General features: G+C 37.6%; 1 protein-coding gene across 1 annotated transcript in view; it reads right to left on the reverse strand.

Annotated features, from left to right (window-relative positions):
• Positions 1-18,667, reverse strand: part of LOC110470602 (rho GTPase-activating protein 15) — a 168,570-nt gene that overhangs the window by 102,179 nt on the left and 47,724 nt on the right. The gene's annotated exons all lie outside the window — the stretch shown is intronic.

The following is an 18,667-nucleotide window of genomic DNA, read 5'->3' on the forward strand; positions in this document are numbered from 1 at the left end:
CTCCTTTTCCGGAAGAATTCACGGTGGTGCAACCCTAACCCAACCTGTGTGCTTAAAAATCAAACCCACTAAAATGTACATTGCCATTTCACATCTAAAATTTGCAAGTACAAAAGAAGCCAAGAGAAGCTACACAAACCAGTTTTTTTTTAAAGGCTACTTGGAACACAAGTTTTAATTAGGTTTTGGCGAGCAGTTTCAGAGAAAGCTTTTCTCCTGGAAAATGCTAATTTGTCAAACCCAAAATTTTTCAGGAAACACTCCCTGACAATGTATCTAGGGGGAATAGTTTTCCAATTTGAGGTTGGGGGGAAAAGGAAATATGAAAGTATAGGTAAGAGTACAAACAAGTATAAAAGCTTAGAAGCCCAGCTGTGATAACATTTGAAGAAGAAGCTGAAGTTCAAGTCTTTATTGACACTTGCACCACACCTTGGCACACGAGTGCCATGTCCAGTGGACTCAAGTGTTTGGAGGCATTTCTCACTGATCTAGAAGTATTTGAAAAACCTTACTTTTCTTTTTGATGCAGACTGACACCATATAAAATCTTTTTTGTGTTTGCATGCTTGTTTTGTCTCTTTACAAAATTTTGAGTCTATGCTGCCAGGAACGTCCTGATTTGGTTTGCATTAAAAAATTCATTTAAAAATTAATAATTATTTTTTCTTCTGATTATTAATAATAATTCTGTGCTTCTTGGTGTGTTTTATTAGACAGCTTTCTAGTTTTCTACCCTGCACCTCTGGGTGTCCTGTAATGTAATATTGAGAGTGATGTTTCATTTCAGGAAGATCTCCCCTTTGGGTACAGAGGGAAAAGAAAAAGTTTATTTAAGAGAAATCAAAAAGGATTTAGTAATCAAGAAATCTTGGAAATTATCCATCTGCTGGATATATAACATATGAGCAAATGGAAATTACTGAAATGTTTAAGTAATGCAATTCTAACCTAAATCTGAAGAGTTTAATTCTGTTTTAGTAAGGGGAGAGTGAAAGATTAATTCCCAGCATAGGACTGTGGGACTCTTGTGGTAGAGGATTGAGAATTGCATCATGTAAGTTGAAGTCTAAACCAGAAATTAAAAAGGAAAAATAAATCAAACTAACAAACAGGCAAGCCACCAAACAGAATGTTAACTTTTGTTTGGATCTAACTCAATTCAGTTCTTAACCTCATTGGTTATATGGAAGTGAAAACAATCCATGTCACTTTGGGTGAAATAGTCTCACATTAAGAGCATCAATTTGGAACCTGCATAAGTCACCCAGATCAAGTGAAAATTAACAAGCTGTGTTGTAAATTGATGGCTATTAGATCTTGCAACATGGTCTGGAGTACACAAGAGCATTATTATTGTTAATAAATTAATTTTGGTCCACAAATGAAGTTTTATTAGCATTTTATTTGGGCACTATACAATATGGCAGAGGAAAAAAAAATAGGAAAAAAAATCAAGCTGATTATAACATTCACGTGCCATCGGCTTTCTGCTTCAAGAACTTTGAAAGTTATGCCAAACCAAACCAATGCAAATTGGTGGATTTGGACATCCCTTTCATGACCACATTATCTTAGCTGGATTGTTAACAACTTATTTTGGAAATCCAATTAGGCACAAAGGAAAAAGGCAGAGAAAGAAAGAGAGAAGTATATTTAATAGTTCTTATATCCTGATTCTATGAACAATTTTCAAAGCAAATTCACTTTTAAGGGCACCTCTGTCAAGAATAAAAACATCACTGCACTGCTGTAAGTGTTTCTTCACGGCAAGCTATAAATACTTAGGGAACAAGATGAAACAAAAGCCTTGCCCAGTTTCCTATCTGGTGCTGGAGTTTAAGTATAGTGGCAAAGAGACTTTCAGGAAAAAAAATAATCGTTATAATAAAGTCAGCTTTAGTTCACTATAGGATGACCTTCTTGCATTTTGTAGTGGGGTTTATCGGGGAAAAAATCACTGGATTTTGCCCTAAAGGAGAACAAGTATTTTATTTGCTTTCTATTCCAGTCTCCAACTCTGTTTCTGTTTGTTTTAATGAGGAACCTGAGAACAGGATGGACCCACAATTAGTAATTATAGCCAAAAGCACAATAATGATTTCCACACTAAATTTTGTAATGGCATAAGAAATGTAGGAAAAGGTCTTACTCAAGAACTCATCAGTTCAGCTGCCAAACTATTGCAAATTTTAACTATTTTAGTTAAAAAAAAAAATACACAGGTGCTTCTGATGAGAAAGTTAAAAGGCAACTGGACTCAGGCTTGGCTGAGATTCATAAGAAAAAATGAAAGTAATAATCACTCTGCATTGCACAAGAGATGTTAGAAGATATATTATTTAATTTATTTAATTAAATAATATATTTATTTACAGCATTTCTTGCACTCCTATCCAAAATAGAAGTAATTATGAATGCAGGCAAGTGTCAGATCTAGGACCAGTTTGAGCTGGAACCAGCTGCTGCAGCAAAATATTGACAGAAGAAAAGTAGAGTTCAGGTGATATATTTATTTAAAAAAAAAAAAAACAAAACAGATTTGAGTATTGATTGAGGCAGTCCAGGTGATTTATTAACTATCTGCAGTTAAATGTTCTCACACACTCATTTCTGTTGCATATAAAAAAAAAATCCCTCTCCCAAATCACAGTGGATTCTGTCTAATCTTAATTTCTATCTGATAATTATCTTCAAACTGAATATAAAAAGAAATGTTCTATGTGCAGGGAGAAAAGGGTGGTGGTACACAGAAATTTCTCTGTTTTTTAACAAGATTTAGAATTTAAAACAGCACTAGGTAACTTCCTGCATAAAAACCCACAATTAATGTATCCTGAAATAGGTGTGGTCCCCAGGCCTGTTTTGTAAAAGAAACCATCGAGCTGGATTCAACAACAAAGTGAAGTACAAACTTGAAGAAAGGCATTCTTTAGTTAGTCCTTTCATTTAAAATCAGTTATGTTCAGGGCAAAACTATTGTATTTCAAAGGAGCCTATTATGCCTTCCCATAAACAGAAAGATCATACGTTTTAAAACTAAAGTATCATTATGCAATCAAGCTGTTGTATTATAAACTATTTTGTGGGCTCAGATGCCCAGGGCCATCTTTACAAATATTTAAGAGGTCATTATCAGGATATGTTCTCCCTAAAACTATAATTCTTTCCTCGTGTTTTCATATGCATCTTACCATAAATATCTGATTTATAAACAATTTTTTTAAAAGTTTACTAAAGGCACAAAAGTGAGGCAAGAAATCATTTAAAGATGCAGAAAAGAGTGAATGCAGCAAATACATCCATGTCAAAATAATGTGATGAGAAAAACAAAGAAAAAAAGTGTAACAGAAATAAAATTTCACAAAATTACCAATATATGTATGCCGCTAGAAAGAAAATCATGAAGGCTAGCAAAGAATGAACCTAGCACACTAAAATTTGACTTTAAAATAATGTATAGGATGACAAAATGAACCCAGAGTTTCAGGTGAATGTCTGAGCAAAAATAACATTATTTTGTCTGAAGTAATGGAAATCAGAGGTGAAAATTATGAATACCATGACTCAAACATGGGCTACACCCCAGAAAGTGTTTCTGACATCCCTGTCCTGCTTCTTGGTGTGGCAGAGGGTGAGGCTGTCTATGCCCAAAACTCCTGGAGCAGTGCTGGGGGCTGGCCCTGGGGTTGGCTCTGCTCTGATGGGACCAAGCTGTTGTTTTGATCACCAGAATTGCCCCCTTCTTGTTCTCCTCCCAGCAGATTATCACACTTTTGAGGCTTAAAACATCCCAGCAACATACTGTCTTTTAACAGGGAGACAGGGTCCATCCCCTGTCCAGAGAGAGAACCTGGCTGCCATGGAAATGGGTGCCATAAAAATGTCATGTTAGATATTTGTACCACATAGAGGTTAAACAGGTCTGGGAGGTCAAAAATTGGATGATACTGAAAGTCAATCTGAAGGACAAAAAGATAACCACTGTTGTAAAAACCATCCATTTCCATTGGTGCCTCACATTTGGAAATAAAGCACAGAGAAATATTTGGAAATGACTAAAGCTGAAGAGTTATTCTGGTATCGTAAAAGCAGTAGGAGTGATGCTCTTGGAGACTGGCTAGACTGACCTCAGTCATAGACAGTCTACTTAAATAATTAATTCTGGGCACTATGAACAAATAATTCATAACAAAATATCATTAATCCCAACCAGCATGGTTTCACGGAGATCAGAGATTTGTCTAGCAAACTTGTTGCATTTTTTGATTGAACAGAATATTTGACAGGTCTGGATGGTGAAGGCAATACTGTTGAAATAGTGTGTTTGGCTTTCCATGCCACCTTTGACTTAGTACCACATGACATTTTGATCAAAGCACCTGCATTCTATAGAATTAACGGGGCATATATTACATGGATTAAAATCTGGCTCTGTGACAGACCTCAAAATGTGGAAGTTAATGGGAGATATCAGCTAGCAAGGTTGGAACTGGCACAGCTCTCGAGATCAGGGCTCTCATCCAATGCTATCTAATACCTCTATCAGAGATGGGACAATGAGAGAAAAAAATTCCCTTGGCAAAACAAGCAGATGACACAAAGGTCAGGGAGAAATTAAATAATGTCAAGGACAGGTAAAGTTACAGAAGATCTGAACTACTACCTTAAACAGCCACAGTCTGGCAAAATCAGGTTTAGTATGGAGAAACACAAGGTACATCCAACACTCAGGATTTAGGCTACAAAGGACTTGAAGTTTACTTTAAATAAAGAGCTGATCTCTGAGCTCAGTGCTGCAACAAACAGGACTAGTGTAATGCCTTGGATTATAAAGGAGTGTCAAAGAAGCAGGGATGAGATTGATCCTCTTCATGGGCTACAAATAGAATCCATAGTAAAGCACTGCACTTGGTAGTGAAGAAAAAACATGAAATATAAAATAAAAGCTTTGTTCCTTCCTATTAAAGAGATGACAGAGAAATGCCCTCTCCATCTGTACATTTTATGTGATTTGAAGGTACTGGACTTCCTTCCAGCACTGCCCATCTGCAGGACTTGTGACAGCAAGCCTGAATTCAAGGTAGCATCAAAAAGATTTTCTTTTTTCTATGATCAGTAGAAATCCAACACTGCTTTAGAATTTAGTAAAGGCAGAGATAGTGATGGAAAGAAAGGAGAGGTAATATTGGAGTAGTTCTTAAAAGGGTATGAAACAGCTCTATTGGAGGTGTCAGACATGAGGTTTGGTGAATCTCTTTAGGAAACTAGCTGAAAAGAAATAATTCTATGTTTGAGTGCAATAATATCAAGAAGATGAGGGGCATTCCTACATAAAAAGAGAATCTCATTTTTTCTTGCAGTAATAACTCCAAGATGCAATGAAAGGAGAAAAGCTTGACTAAGATCATATTGTTTTCGAGACCTTATAGAAACTGTTTAATGGAAGCAATTAAAACACTGAATATGAGCATTACATACTGAGAATGAGTAACAAGTGAATATGATGGAGGATATACTTCATTCTGCTTCATATCACTCGATGGTAGAATTTCCACTTAGATATTTATACACAAATAAATAAGGGCAGTGAGAGTACAAAGCAAGTGTAATTTAAATGAGCACACAGTTCACTGCTATGCGGGGCTGCTGTTTAATGCCCAAATCAAGCTTGCTCTGCCTCTGTTGTCTTCTCTATTGTGCTGTGCTTTGACATTCAAGAAGTTTATGGTTTAAAAGCCCCAGGAACAACAAGACTTCCTCAGGAGGCTGCCTGTAACAAGAAACTAAACTAAGCTTTGAGACTATTTGTTTTGAATGAAGCTGTCGAACATGCAGTGTGCTCACTGTAATTTTGCCCTTACCCCCAATATATACTTTTGCCATTCTGCTAGTCCCACTTCTAGCAGCTAAACAAAGTGACCTCATTGCTTTCCACTGTATTTTCTTTTAAACATTGGCTGGGATGATTGAGATTCAGGAATGTGGGAAAATGGATTCCCAAGCCACGTCCATCCCCTTTAATTCTGAGCTGTAATTTTTGGCTTGGCTTGAATCACAGTCATCACATTTCAGTCTGAATCTCTCTGTAAAGTGATCTTTCTTAAACATTTCTTTCACTCATCATGGGATCAGAAACAAAGCCATTCTAGTCTTTCAGCGAAACACTTACAAACGTCTTTTTACAGCGACTCACAAGAGCTGAATTTCCTTTAAAAAATGTTTGAAAAAGAGGAGGTTTTCATTGCCTGATTGTCCTCTTTGTGAATCTTGTCATCTGTATGCCATGAGCTACAGCTATTTTAATCTGTTTTTGTTTGCAATCCATTTGGTGTCCGCCCAAGAAAATGCAGGTGATTCTAATTAACTTACTGCTGAAGATGTGGAAAAATCTCAATTGTGCGACAGAGAATTATACACTTAAAACCTTCCCTCTATTATTTATAACAGCTTATTAATGAAAATGATTACATGAATACATTTACCACCTGATTCATCTTTGTTCACTTTTTAAATCAACAAGGTTTATGCTAAAGGGGAAAAAATGCCTACCAAATACAGACATCAAGTACACACATCAGCTTGCTGGTTTAAATGGAATGGCAGTTTAAAAGGAAATAACATTGTCTTCATGCAACACAGTATAATATCTGAAATTGCCAAATGTTTGGAAGTAGCTGTTCTCTCTCTGTAACACATTAGTATTTAATTTTGGGAATGCTTATTTCTGTTTTGTTTACGTGTTTGTTTTCTCTTGTAATACCTCCTTCACCACTGCAATTCCCTTTCATTTGCTGCAGTTACTGCTTCTCACGTACAGGTTAGGAGGTCCACTCTGACCAATCCTTAATTCATCTGCAATAAAAAAACATTTCTTTGGCTTTTTGCTGCTTTATCAAGTACAATTTTTTTCATGCTAACCACAAGTGATCAAAGGTAGTGAGGCACTGGAATGGATTGCTCAGAGCAGCTGTGGATGCCCCGTCTCTGGAAATGTCCAAGGACAATTTGTCGTGGCTTGAAGCAATGGGATAGTGGAAGGTGCTCCTGACCATGGCCAGGTGGAATTAGATGAGTTTTAAGGTCCCTTCCAAAGCAAATAATGCTATGATTTTATATTAAAATCAACGGATGTTACCTGATCTGAGAATTTTCTGCTAGGTATAGCTACCAACAGGCAGTTTACCACCTTCCATTTCTATTATTCTGTGCCACACTCTGATAGTCTAACTTGAATGTGATGACAATATGGATAATGCTGTTTATTTTGGGAAGGATGAAAGCCTGAATAAAGGTTATCATTTTAGGAGAAGCTGACGATGGAAAAACTCATCCACTGTGTGACATGATCAGAACAGCTGGGGATGTAATGTGGAGGGTGGGGGAGAAGAGAGCCAAGGTATTTGTATGTTCAAGAAATATATACAACATTGCCATTTCTTATATCCCAGCTGTGCCTGTTAACTTCTGGAAACATGTAGAGCTCAGCAATAAAGCATCCTTGACTGATATTTACTGCAATGTGCATTATAAGACATTTTCTGTCACACATTATGTTCTGAAAGAGTTAAGTAACATGAAAAATACAGGCTTGAGATTATATCTGTCATGGATGAAAATACTACATTTATGCCTCATTGTAATCCATTCATTGGTTTATGTACCCCAGCCCTCCAGGGAGTGTCACAACTCCACATGATACTGCTGAGAGCTGTATTTTGCTTTTGGATTTCTGATTTAGCTGAAAGAAGTTTAAAAACACATGTAGCCTGACAACTCCCTATTGGCTATACAGCCGAGGAGGGTCAAGAGCATAAACCATTCCAGAAAAAGCCAGCTGTGACTTAGGCTCACTGTAAAGATCTGCCTCTTACAGACAGTAGCAGACAAGAAATTTATGCATTTTGCTAAATCCTCCCACTTTAGTTGAACTGTGCTTCATTTGGGGATCCATCATCACCGACATCATGCCTGTGTTTTTTGAGCACCATCAGAACACTAAAGGAAACTGCACTTTGGGGAGGTCCAATGTCCTCTTAGGAGTGTGCAGAACTTCCAGTCAGGTCCACTGACACCACCAGCAGGAACTGTGGTTAAAGCTAAGGGACAGCTACAATTCTCCAAACGTCCCTTGTTCTCAATGCTGATTTTAAAGAGAATTTAGTGCACAGTAGGGACAAATCTTTTCCCCTCTTTCACAATAGTGAAAGATTAAATTAGACCTCAGCAATGTTACCTCCCCATCCTGACTAGTGCTGCTCCTTGTTAGACTTTGAACAGTTGGAAGATCTGTATGTGTGGGCAAACAAAACCTTCAACCAAAATGGGTAAAGATTGTATTTTGTAGTCTGCAGCACCCTTGCTTGGCAAAGAGATTTTTTTTTTTTTTTTTGTGGTAACAACTGGGATAGGAAGTTTAAGGTGGAATAGGGATATTCAGGAAGAAAATAGAAAGTCACAGAATTGCTTCTTTCAAATTTTTTTGGTTTCAGAGGTAGCTGAGGAGTCCAGAGAGGGCAAACACTCTTTATAACAGACACATTACTTGATAACCTGGCACTGTGGTCTGTCCAGCCTTAGATGTCTCAAGGTTATCTCTGTTATCTCCAGGATCAGGTCCTACTCAACTTTCCATGGACACATCCTCCAGCTCCTGAGCATCACTGGGGAGGGATACCAAGGCAGAGTTTAACTGCTGCAGGTCAACAGCAGCTAAAAAAATATCAGTGGGGCACTGGATAGCAGCACTTGTTGTGTTGCATGGTGCAGAAAGCTGGGTCTGTGTCCTGCAATTAGAAATCAGACTTGTTTGGGGACAGGAAACACAGAGGTTCTGAGTTTCTAGCAGAGGAATGTGCAGAACCCTGCTCTAAAATCTGAGATGGGGCTCTAATGTGCAGTTGGTAGTGGTCTTTGTTACTCATATTTTATTGTAGGCATCTTTGTGTTTGCTTTTTATCTTTAAGAGGGAGTAAACATTTAAAAAGTGGATTCTTTAGTCTAAGGCACACTATCAGACACCTTTGGGTGTTGCAGGAAAACCCAGAGGCTCTCTTGGCAGATAAGTATTCACACAGCTATCCAACACCAGCTCACTGAATTCTTAGCATTGCAGATCTGCCCAACATACAAATGTGATAGCACAAAGGTGTGTGTGCATGTGCACAGGGAGATAACTTCTACTTTAATAGAATATTTCTCAGTGTACTTTGCTCACATTGCAAGACCCAATAATAGTGAAAACCATGGGATTCCACTGAATGCCCTACCACCTCTCTTAGTGTGATAAATCTCTAGTCTAAGAAGTGAGTAAAACTTTCTTATTTTTGCGAAATTCATATTTAGTGTTATGAAACAGTGACATTAAGCAGTACTATGGGAAACAAGAGAGACATTAATTTCAATATGACACAAACCTATTGTTCTTACATATTTTTCCACTTTAGTTTGCCATCTTAGCTGCAAGACTCTGCAACTATATAGATATAGATTATTTTCCTGTCATTTTCACTGTGTTTTCTGTCCACAAACAAGTTCAAGTAACTTAAAAACCATTTCCTCCCTCCATGTAATTTGGGAAAATCTGATCATCAAAGCAACACTCAGCAAAAGATGTAGTCAAGGTATCTGCAGAAACCATAAAACTCCTGAATGGGATTATAAAGAGTGATAAGTACCAAAACTTAAGAGACTGGTGCATCCCTCATTACTTTGGCAGAAGCAGCTTCATAGTTTCCATGCCATGGTTTGACATACATTCCAGGATAGACTACACCAAAATAGCACAAAAGTTGAAATGAATTGCTCAGGGACTCTTCAAAAGAAGTTTTTTAAGTAGTCTGAAAAGGAACAAATTGCTTTCTGCTTTGAAATATGCAAATAAAAAAAAACCCAAAACCTTAACGAAATACAAATTATATAACTAAAACATAGCTGAGACATGCAAGAAGTACATAAAAATACTAACTTCTGATAAGAAAACAACCCTAGTTGCTGGCAATAAAATGCACTGGATGTCTGTTAGGTGAATTTTGGGTGAAGTAAATGCATAAATATGAATATCATTTGATATTTTCATGGAAGATAATTATTTTGTAATTTAAAGCTACAGGAAGGAATTTGATTTGAATCGTTGTCTTTGTGTCTTAAAGCTGACTGAGGCACGGAATGATGCAAGGAAGGTAGAAATCCAATCTCATCCCTTTTACTAGGGTTCACATAGACCCTCTGGTATTTCTGAAGCCTTGGAAAGATGAAGTTGGCATAAAGTGCTTTCCATATCTAATTTCCTTCTTTGGTGAAAATTCCAGTAATTATTAATGACATTTACTCTACAGACATCCAAGGCAGTTGCAGGGTTTCTAACAGAAACCTCTTGCTGTAAGCTGTGGCCTTTGTGTTTTTAATGTAGGGCATATCAGAACACAAAAATGCAACTGAAACAGAGATAATAAAAGACACCATTGTGAACCCTTTATAGTGTGCAAATTCAGATACTTTTCAGGCATCCACATCATGAGAGTTTGCAAAGTACCACAAAATATCGTGTCTTTGCAGCCACTGCTGTGAGGACAGTCCTTCAGGTCACAGATCAAGGCATTAAATAAAATGTTTTGTAGCTGCTCTGGTTTAGTGTTAAGGTAGGAAAACCTTCCTGCATAAATAGCATCCTTCCAGAACCTTCCATCTCTTTGTCTGGGTCCAAGTCTGGCTTATGATTTGTTTGGGCTGGAGAATTTGAATGGTTTTGTTTTCAGTGGTTAGAGGAGATGCTCAGCTTGTTCAAAGTCAAGTTTATAGTCTAAGTGAAAGCAGTTTTCAATAGTAGAGGATGTATCTTATCTTTCTACTAAGGTTTATTAAAAATATGTAGCACCTGATAATTTAACACCGAATGAGTGGCTGCTAAATTTCCCCCTCTCTTTGTCCCTCTGTCTCACACACACAAACACAGGAATGCTTCTTGCCTGCCAAGCTACGTGCCAAGATTTTGTTCACTTTAATCTCAATCATATGAGTTAGAGAACCATGAAACAAAGTTTCTACCAAGTATGCTGACAGATTTTTAGTTCTCGTGGCTCCACAGGGCATCACTGCAAGCGCACGAAGGAACTTTTCTTATTAAAGGTTTCTGAGCTGATCCGTTTTCCATTTATGTCAACATGAGCAGTATCACCACGAGGAACTCAACACTTGCTAACTGATACCATACACTCATCAAAATTATTTCATTTCTAAGTAAACAAAAAGCTGTGGTACCTCCAACAGCATTGTGTGGTTATTGCTGGCACGGGGAAGGCATTTGGTGGCAGCTGCTTTGGTGTGTTATGTCACATAACACCATGTCAGCTCAGGACTGACAAATCAAAGCATATGGTTTGAAATTGGGGGGAATTTTTCCTGGGGAGGTGAAGAAAAGAAACATGGAATAACCTCTCTCTGCCTTTTGGGGACTTTCTTATCTTCCGAGTGAAGGCATTTCAGAGATATCACCTTGGTCTGGAGGAGTCCATGGTGATTTTAAGAGTCACAGTATCACCTGTTAATGGCCCATAGTCTTGGCAATTAATAAAATTCCTGTTGTTTGTTTTTAAATCTTGAACAAAAATCTAGGTATTTACATTTTTTTTTTACAAATAGATAAAGCTTAAGGCCCTGAAACAACAAACCTCTGACCCATTTCCTTAACTGTAAGGCACAGCTATTGACAACAGAATAAATCTATTCAGGTCCCTACAGTCCCCATCTGTCTTGGTGGACAGAGGTTTGTATTAATAAAGCAAGAATTATAGGAAGAAATAACCTATATCCATCTCAAAGCAGAATAAGCATGAGAAAGCAGTTTCTGATTTCAATCATATATTTTTCACAAAAAATTCAGTTATTTGAAAGGCGTCGTCTCTGACACCACAAAAGGTGCATGAAGGAACCACAAGGAGAGAGCTGGAGGATCCCAGAGGTCTGTTGTGTTATGAAACAAAATGTTCACATTTTGCTCTCATTTACATCTATGCCTTTCCTCCCAAACCATTGTTTGAGCGAAGACAAAAGAAGCTGGTTTGCTATAAAACTGCATCCATGATCTGTGTGGGTCCTGATCATAATGAAACAATCTGCTGAGCCAACAGACAACTGGAGAACTTTGAAAAACGTGTTAGTTCCGTGGGGGTTATCATGTAGTAGCCAATTTAGGGACAGTTATGTTACTAGATTGCTAATAATATCAGTTTCATAATTTCAGGGGAGCAAAACAAACTGAAGAAATCTGTTAAAGAAGTGAAAGCCTTCATATAAAGCCTCCTTTTTAATCTGTTCTCCTCCTTTGCCCCCTGCCTTCCTCCTGAAGTTCTCAGTTGGTACAATTTCTCTCATGTAGGTATCAATCCCATTAGACTGTGGTATTATATGATTAAAACATTGATGTAACACAAGCTGCTACAGCAAATAATTGAAGTAATAAAATACAACTGCAGTTATTTGTTCTCTTGAACTGCAGGCAGGAAAAAAAAGGAGATGGGTTTTTTTTAAACTGACCCCACAGTGTGGCATATGGACAGTAAAACTTCTTTTTTTTTAGTGTGTTTTGTTGCTTTAAAACTTTTTTGAAAAAATTATAATGTGGTTTTAGTAGCTTTTTTTTTTACCCATAGGAAAAGTGATTCCTTTGCATTGTGGAATTATGTTTTCATATTATTTTAAAAAATACAACTTCCTATTTAAGCAGAGAGATATTGAAAGGATCTGAAATTACACCTCTTTTCCTTTTAAAGAAACTTAATGGACCTAACTTCTATTTTTGTGTGTGTTTGTGTGTGAGTGAACATCTCTTCTAGGCCAAGATTCATTTTGTCAAGTGTTAGCCCAAAGTGTTCTATTAATGGCTGAACTGCAAAGTCTGACTAAATGGGGTTTGCAGTGGAAAACCTGCCAACTCCTTGTCTGTGATGGCATGTGTACTGTACCAGGGCATGGTGCCTCACAGCCTCAGCTTATTCAGGGGGAAAAAAGAGGAGTTTTGTGTCTTTCTTTTTACCTTTTTCATGGCTGGGAGGTGAATACCCCCATGTGTGAGCTTCCCTGAATCTGCCTTTGACCAGGGGGTGAGTCAGGACCTTCATTCCCTCTTTGGCACAGAGGCAATGAACAGAGTAACACACACAGACAGAGTCAGCTGGCTTTAAATTTCTCTGGACTTTTTGTTTCAGTGCCTGCAAGTGTCAACTCCTTGATTTACAAAGTGTATTAACATTATTTTAATATCTAGAAAACGTTGTTTGATTCTTTTTTATTTCGTAGGTTAAGTGGTTTGTTTTATTTATTATGCCTATTGAACAGGATTTTATGGAAAATACGGAAGACAAAATGCCCTGTTTCCTTCTACATGTTCACAAATAGATATATTATACAATGCTAGAAAAAGGCAAAAGGCCAAACTCATCTCTGGTGTAATTCCAGTAAAAGCAATAAAATTACACAAGGCATGAATTTGGCCCAGGCATTGTAAATGTTACTCTGGTGAACACTGAGCGTCTGCTTGTTGTTACTGGCACAGCTTAAAATACAAAGCCCCCCTTTTTGTCATAGAAATGGATACATTCCTCTGGAACAGATTAATCAATGAACCAGGTATCAGGTAACTGTGACAAAGACAACAACTGGTTTAAATACCTGCCTGTTTTATGGCTTTTTCCTCTTCTGACCAACTTAAAGTCTCTTCTTTCAAATTTTTAAATAATTATATATTTATTCTCTTTTGTGCCTTGTCATTACAAGGCTTTTATTCCTTTTTTCATTTTTTTTTTGTCTGTTGTCTCCTTTTCTCTAATTTGTCTTGTATGCCCTTCCGTGATGTTTCCTGTTGACACTTCTTGATATTTTTTTCTAACTCAAAATGTGGCTTTCTAGCAGACACAGAGGCCCCAGAGTGAATACCCTTCAGAGCCAAACTCTGACTTGGACCTTGCACAACACTATTAACTGGCTCTTATTCTAAGAAAGGTGGCTATAGTGGGATTGCCTGAGCCTGAAGACAGAAATGGCTGAGGAAATCTTGCCAATATGTTTGCACTAAATTCAACCATTCGTAATTTCTGCTCAAAAGAAGAGTTTATTAAAAAAACAACAACAACAAAAAAAAAATTAAAATAAAATAAAAAAAAGCACCAGCCATTTTAAATCACAAACTTGCAAGGGCTTTTCTCAGAACTCTGTTGTCTTATATTGCATTCATCTGTATGCTTGAGTTTATGCTCATTGGCCAGTTTAAAGTAAACATAGTTCAATGCCCTGAGAAACAGATTTCTTCTGCACCCTAGAATTCCCTGAAAAAAGGCTTTATCTTCTGAACTGCTGGATATTTTTGTGTGCATGCAATTTTTTTTTCTATCAGTTTGTTTTGTTTCCCACTTTTTTTTTTTTTCTCTTTTCTTTTACATTCAGTGCATATAAAAGTTGGGAGCAGAAGCCTCCTTGGAACAAGATAGAATCATAAAAGGAATCTCATCACAAGCTAAACAGTACAAATTGCACATTCTTCATGAAAGTATTAGCTTTTAGTGCGTGCCTGGATCCAAGCATAATAGATTATCCCAAAGTGGGAAAGAATGAACAGTACAAAATTAGCAGAACTGGGGGCTCAGATCAGTTGGTGGAGCAACATGATCTCTGTACTTTCAGGGCACTGAATTCTAAAGCCACTGGAAACAGAATGTAAAATTATATCAGAGTAAGCAAGGAAGCATGTGTAGGCCTGGTAGAATCAAACAAGAGCTTGGAAAATGCACTTCCAGATGAGAATAAATACTGAAAATCAGTGAATGAACTTGTAGGAAACAGACTGCTATTCATGAAGAATTTCTTGCTCTGAGGATAGCAAGATATGAGAGTGAAAAAACACAGAATACATTTCAGTGGTTGTTCAGGGGCCAATTGCTGTTGGAGAATAACCCTGCACGCAGACAGAAATATAAAATAGGACAGGATAGGTCAGTCTCCTGAGGTTTCCCTTCTCAGGGAAGCCTTGCCAGAACAAATCCTTTATGCCACCGGCTGATGGGTTTGGTCTAACCCTGCTGGGAAGTGTCCCAGGAGCACTGTGCATTTACTGGGAGCCCAAGATGGTGGTGAGCACACCCTGGCAGAACTACCCTGTACTTTCCTACTGCCTCCCTCGGGTCCTCAGGGATGGGAATGAACTATTTTTGAGTACCAAATAAACTTAAAGTTTTGCTTAAGCTAAATAAGCCCTGAGGAACATGCTGTTGAACTCAAACTGATCATGAGCATTATAATACATACAGAGGTGGAGATAGGTGGTGGAGTCCCCATCGCTGGAGTGATTTAAAAGTGTGTGGATGTGGCACTTGGGGACATGGTTCGGTGCTGGCCATGACAGTTCTGGGGGAATGGTTGGACTCGATGATCTTAGAGGGCTTTTCCCACCTAAACAATTCTGTACATTTCTAGGGGTTTTAAGTGGCTGTGAATCCATCCATTGGCTGAACAAGCTTTGTTTCTTCTGCCATCCTCACTGTTTCATAATCCACTCTCTCCACCATACCAAAGCCAATGACCCCAGCATGGGAATCCTCAGCTTTAGGAGATGTTTGAGATTTTTCTTCTTTTAAAATTCTTCTGCAGTGTTTTCTTCCATTAGAAAATGAGATAGCATTAGACTTTTAAAACCTCATTTTTTTCCTAGCAATATATTCACAGTACTTTATATTTTTTAAAACTCATTTCCTCTTTGCTTAACTCCTTCAGATAAGTGAACTCTCCTCTGTGTAAACATTCTACCAGAATACTGACTACCTTTTAAGCGATATATGATTTAGAAGGTAATGAAATATCACTTTCTTCTTTTTTTTTTTTTTTATAAATAGGTTTTAAAGTGCTTTTAGCTGCACTTTAGCTTTTAGATTAACAGATAAAACTGATGAAAGAGACACAACCTTCTGTCACAGGGCAGCATGGCATTTGGGAGGTGAGGTAGTTTAAAATACCGTTTTTATCTTCATTTCTCTCCATTGGGATGACTGTATTTCTTTACTACATCCCATAAGCTACTTTATCTTTGCCCATAAAGTCATTTTCTTCCTTAAACCCTGAATATTCTGCATCATGAGACTGTGTGTCTGCATGTCTGCAATGACCATGTGCATAATCAAGCAGAGCTATGGACACTTAAGTTAATTAAAACCAAAATGAATATCAGTTTAGGCACTTTGGGATGTCAGACCTTGGAGGCTGTGAGAAATCTGAATTTTGAACAGCAAGATGTTAAATTTTTTTTCAAAACCATGCCTTTTTAAAATTGCATTTCCAGCTTTTAAGTGCCTAATGGTGCCCTCTGAATTCTCACTGGTGCTACCCCAGAGCCCCACACTCAGAGGGGTTTTTGTCACTGCTCTTATTTAAGATGATTTGTTCCCTGGGTCTCAGTGAAATGAAACCCAGTAAATAATATGCTGGACACACAGAGAAGATAACAAAAGGAAATAGTTAAGGTACTATAATAATTTTAGCCCTTCTTTTTTCAGGTCACTATAATCTGCCCAAAGATAACTAATTGTTCAAAGTAAACATTCCACTCCGACCACAAAAGGAATCCATTACACAAACATATAATTCACAGTCATTTTTAGTGGGTTGTAAACAGTTTGGAATGAGCATAAAATGGGACAAAAATCAAAGTGAGCATTTAGAAATGAAAAAGTGTTTGCTACAAAAGGTCAGTCCCTTTACTTGGCAAACTATGTAGAAAAGCCTGGGAAAATGTTGAACACACAAGCAGTAAGGGAATTTTAAAGCCAACAACCTCCCTGTTTCTTTAAACAGACATCGGAACCTATAACTGGATCCTGTCAAACAAACGACTGCAAAAAAACATAACAGCTGCTAAGAAGTAAAGTTGAAAGATAAAGTTTTCTAAGCTAAGAACCTTCTCAGAAGTGGACTAAAGGTCTTTCTTAAATCTTTAAGCAAGGTTATGGATCCCAGGGTGGCTTTTAGGCATTGAATCAAATATGTAATTTTGTGTATCATTCCTGTCAGAGCATCCTGTGCTCCAAGAAAAGCAACAGAAAACAATATCTGCAACGTCCAGCTCAGAATGAAAACAGTACCTGTAATCACCAGCTTTGCTGCCTGCAGTGTCGTTTTTCAAGTCATTTAGGCTGATTTGAGAACTCTAACTTGGATTTTGGAAGGAGAAAATGAAGGATGTTTCAAAAGAGAGATGAAAGTTAAATTGTATTTCCCTGGAGCATTAGGACTGTATTTCTTTACAAAACCCAAGACACACTGGATACCCTGGGTAGGTTTAGGATACGGACTGCTCGGGGTGTTCATTTACTCTGTCATTAGACACACAGACAAATGATCTTCCCTGGAAAAGAGTTTAGTATCAGACTGTTTTCACACGATAAAACACTACTATGAGAAGTATTGGATGGCATGTTGTTGAGGTACAACACAGACTGATATTTTTATTTTTTTTAATGCGTTCTACTCATGCCTTTCACATATTTTTTAAAAAAGAAAATGCAAAACAAACAAACAAAAAAAAGACAGCCAGGACTTCTAAAGGGTCGTGGATAACAAAATAAATAGGCGACTCCAGAAATGGCTGGAAATGATATCTGGCCTAGAAACACCAAAAAGTCTTGCAATGGGCCCCACCCTTGGCAGAAGTGAGCTGTGTGTGAGTTACAGAGCAGTGGGAGGATTGTCCCAGGCTCTCCTCCCTGCACTGCTCAGCTCAGGGCTGGTGCTACCTGTCAGACTCTTCCCAGGGAGAAGAAGGAAGCAGATTGAAAAACAGGAATACAGACTGAAAAGGCCAGGTTGACAGATAGCCCCAGAAACGTCTGAGGTCCATCCAAGGTAGGTGTGGATGGCAAAGTAAAAGAAGAAACAGAAAAAAACCCACAGAATGTGCTGTTCCATCAAAAACTTTCCCCTGAAGTCCCTGAGAAGACAGAAAATGCAGAAATGCTGGAGATCTTTGAGTAGTCCCTGTATTCCTTCAATCTGATTGCTGCATGGTATAGATTTATTCTATTATCCTCACCAGGTCACACCACAGACGTGGGAGGTTTTTCTATTTAGAATACTGCATGAAATACCAAGGACACAACATACTTTCCCAAGATAGTTTTAACGTTGGAGGCAGAGGTCTGGATAGCTCAATAATCAGGACTAGAAGTTCATCAAAAATTATGAATGAATAATTCAGTAATTATAATAAGTAATTCATAAGTACAGGAAGAATGAAGAGAAAAACTGAGCTTCCTTAAAAAAAAAAAGTGACAATTTCCTTGCAAGTATCCAAGAATGGGTACATTTGTATTGCCTCTCTTTAATAAATTCCACTACCAGCTTTGCAAGATGGCTGAGAAAATGGAGAAAGACCTGCTTCACAGTTCTACTTCAATAACTAAAAATACAAAAAGAGGCTGCAAAAGTGTAATTCATTCAATTTTTATAACTTTCACAAGTGAATCCTTGTTGGATAGATAAATATGCATAATGTGTGAGATTTTTTTAGATCAGATCTTAGAAAGTGCCCCTGTTCTGAAATGGTGAAAAGCAAATGACAAAACAAGGGGGGACAAATGACCAAACTCTGATCTAAGTTAGAGCAGAATATATTCAAAATGAACATCCT

The sequence above is a fragment of the Lonchura striata genome, chromosome 8 (assembly GCF_046129695.1).
Source record: "Lonchura striata isolate bLonStr1 chromosome 8, bLonStr1.mat, whole genome shotgun sequence".
Classification (NCBI taxonomy): domain Eukaryota; kingdom Metazoa; phylum Chordata; class Aves; order Passeriformes; family Estrildidae; genus Lonchura; species Lonchura striata.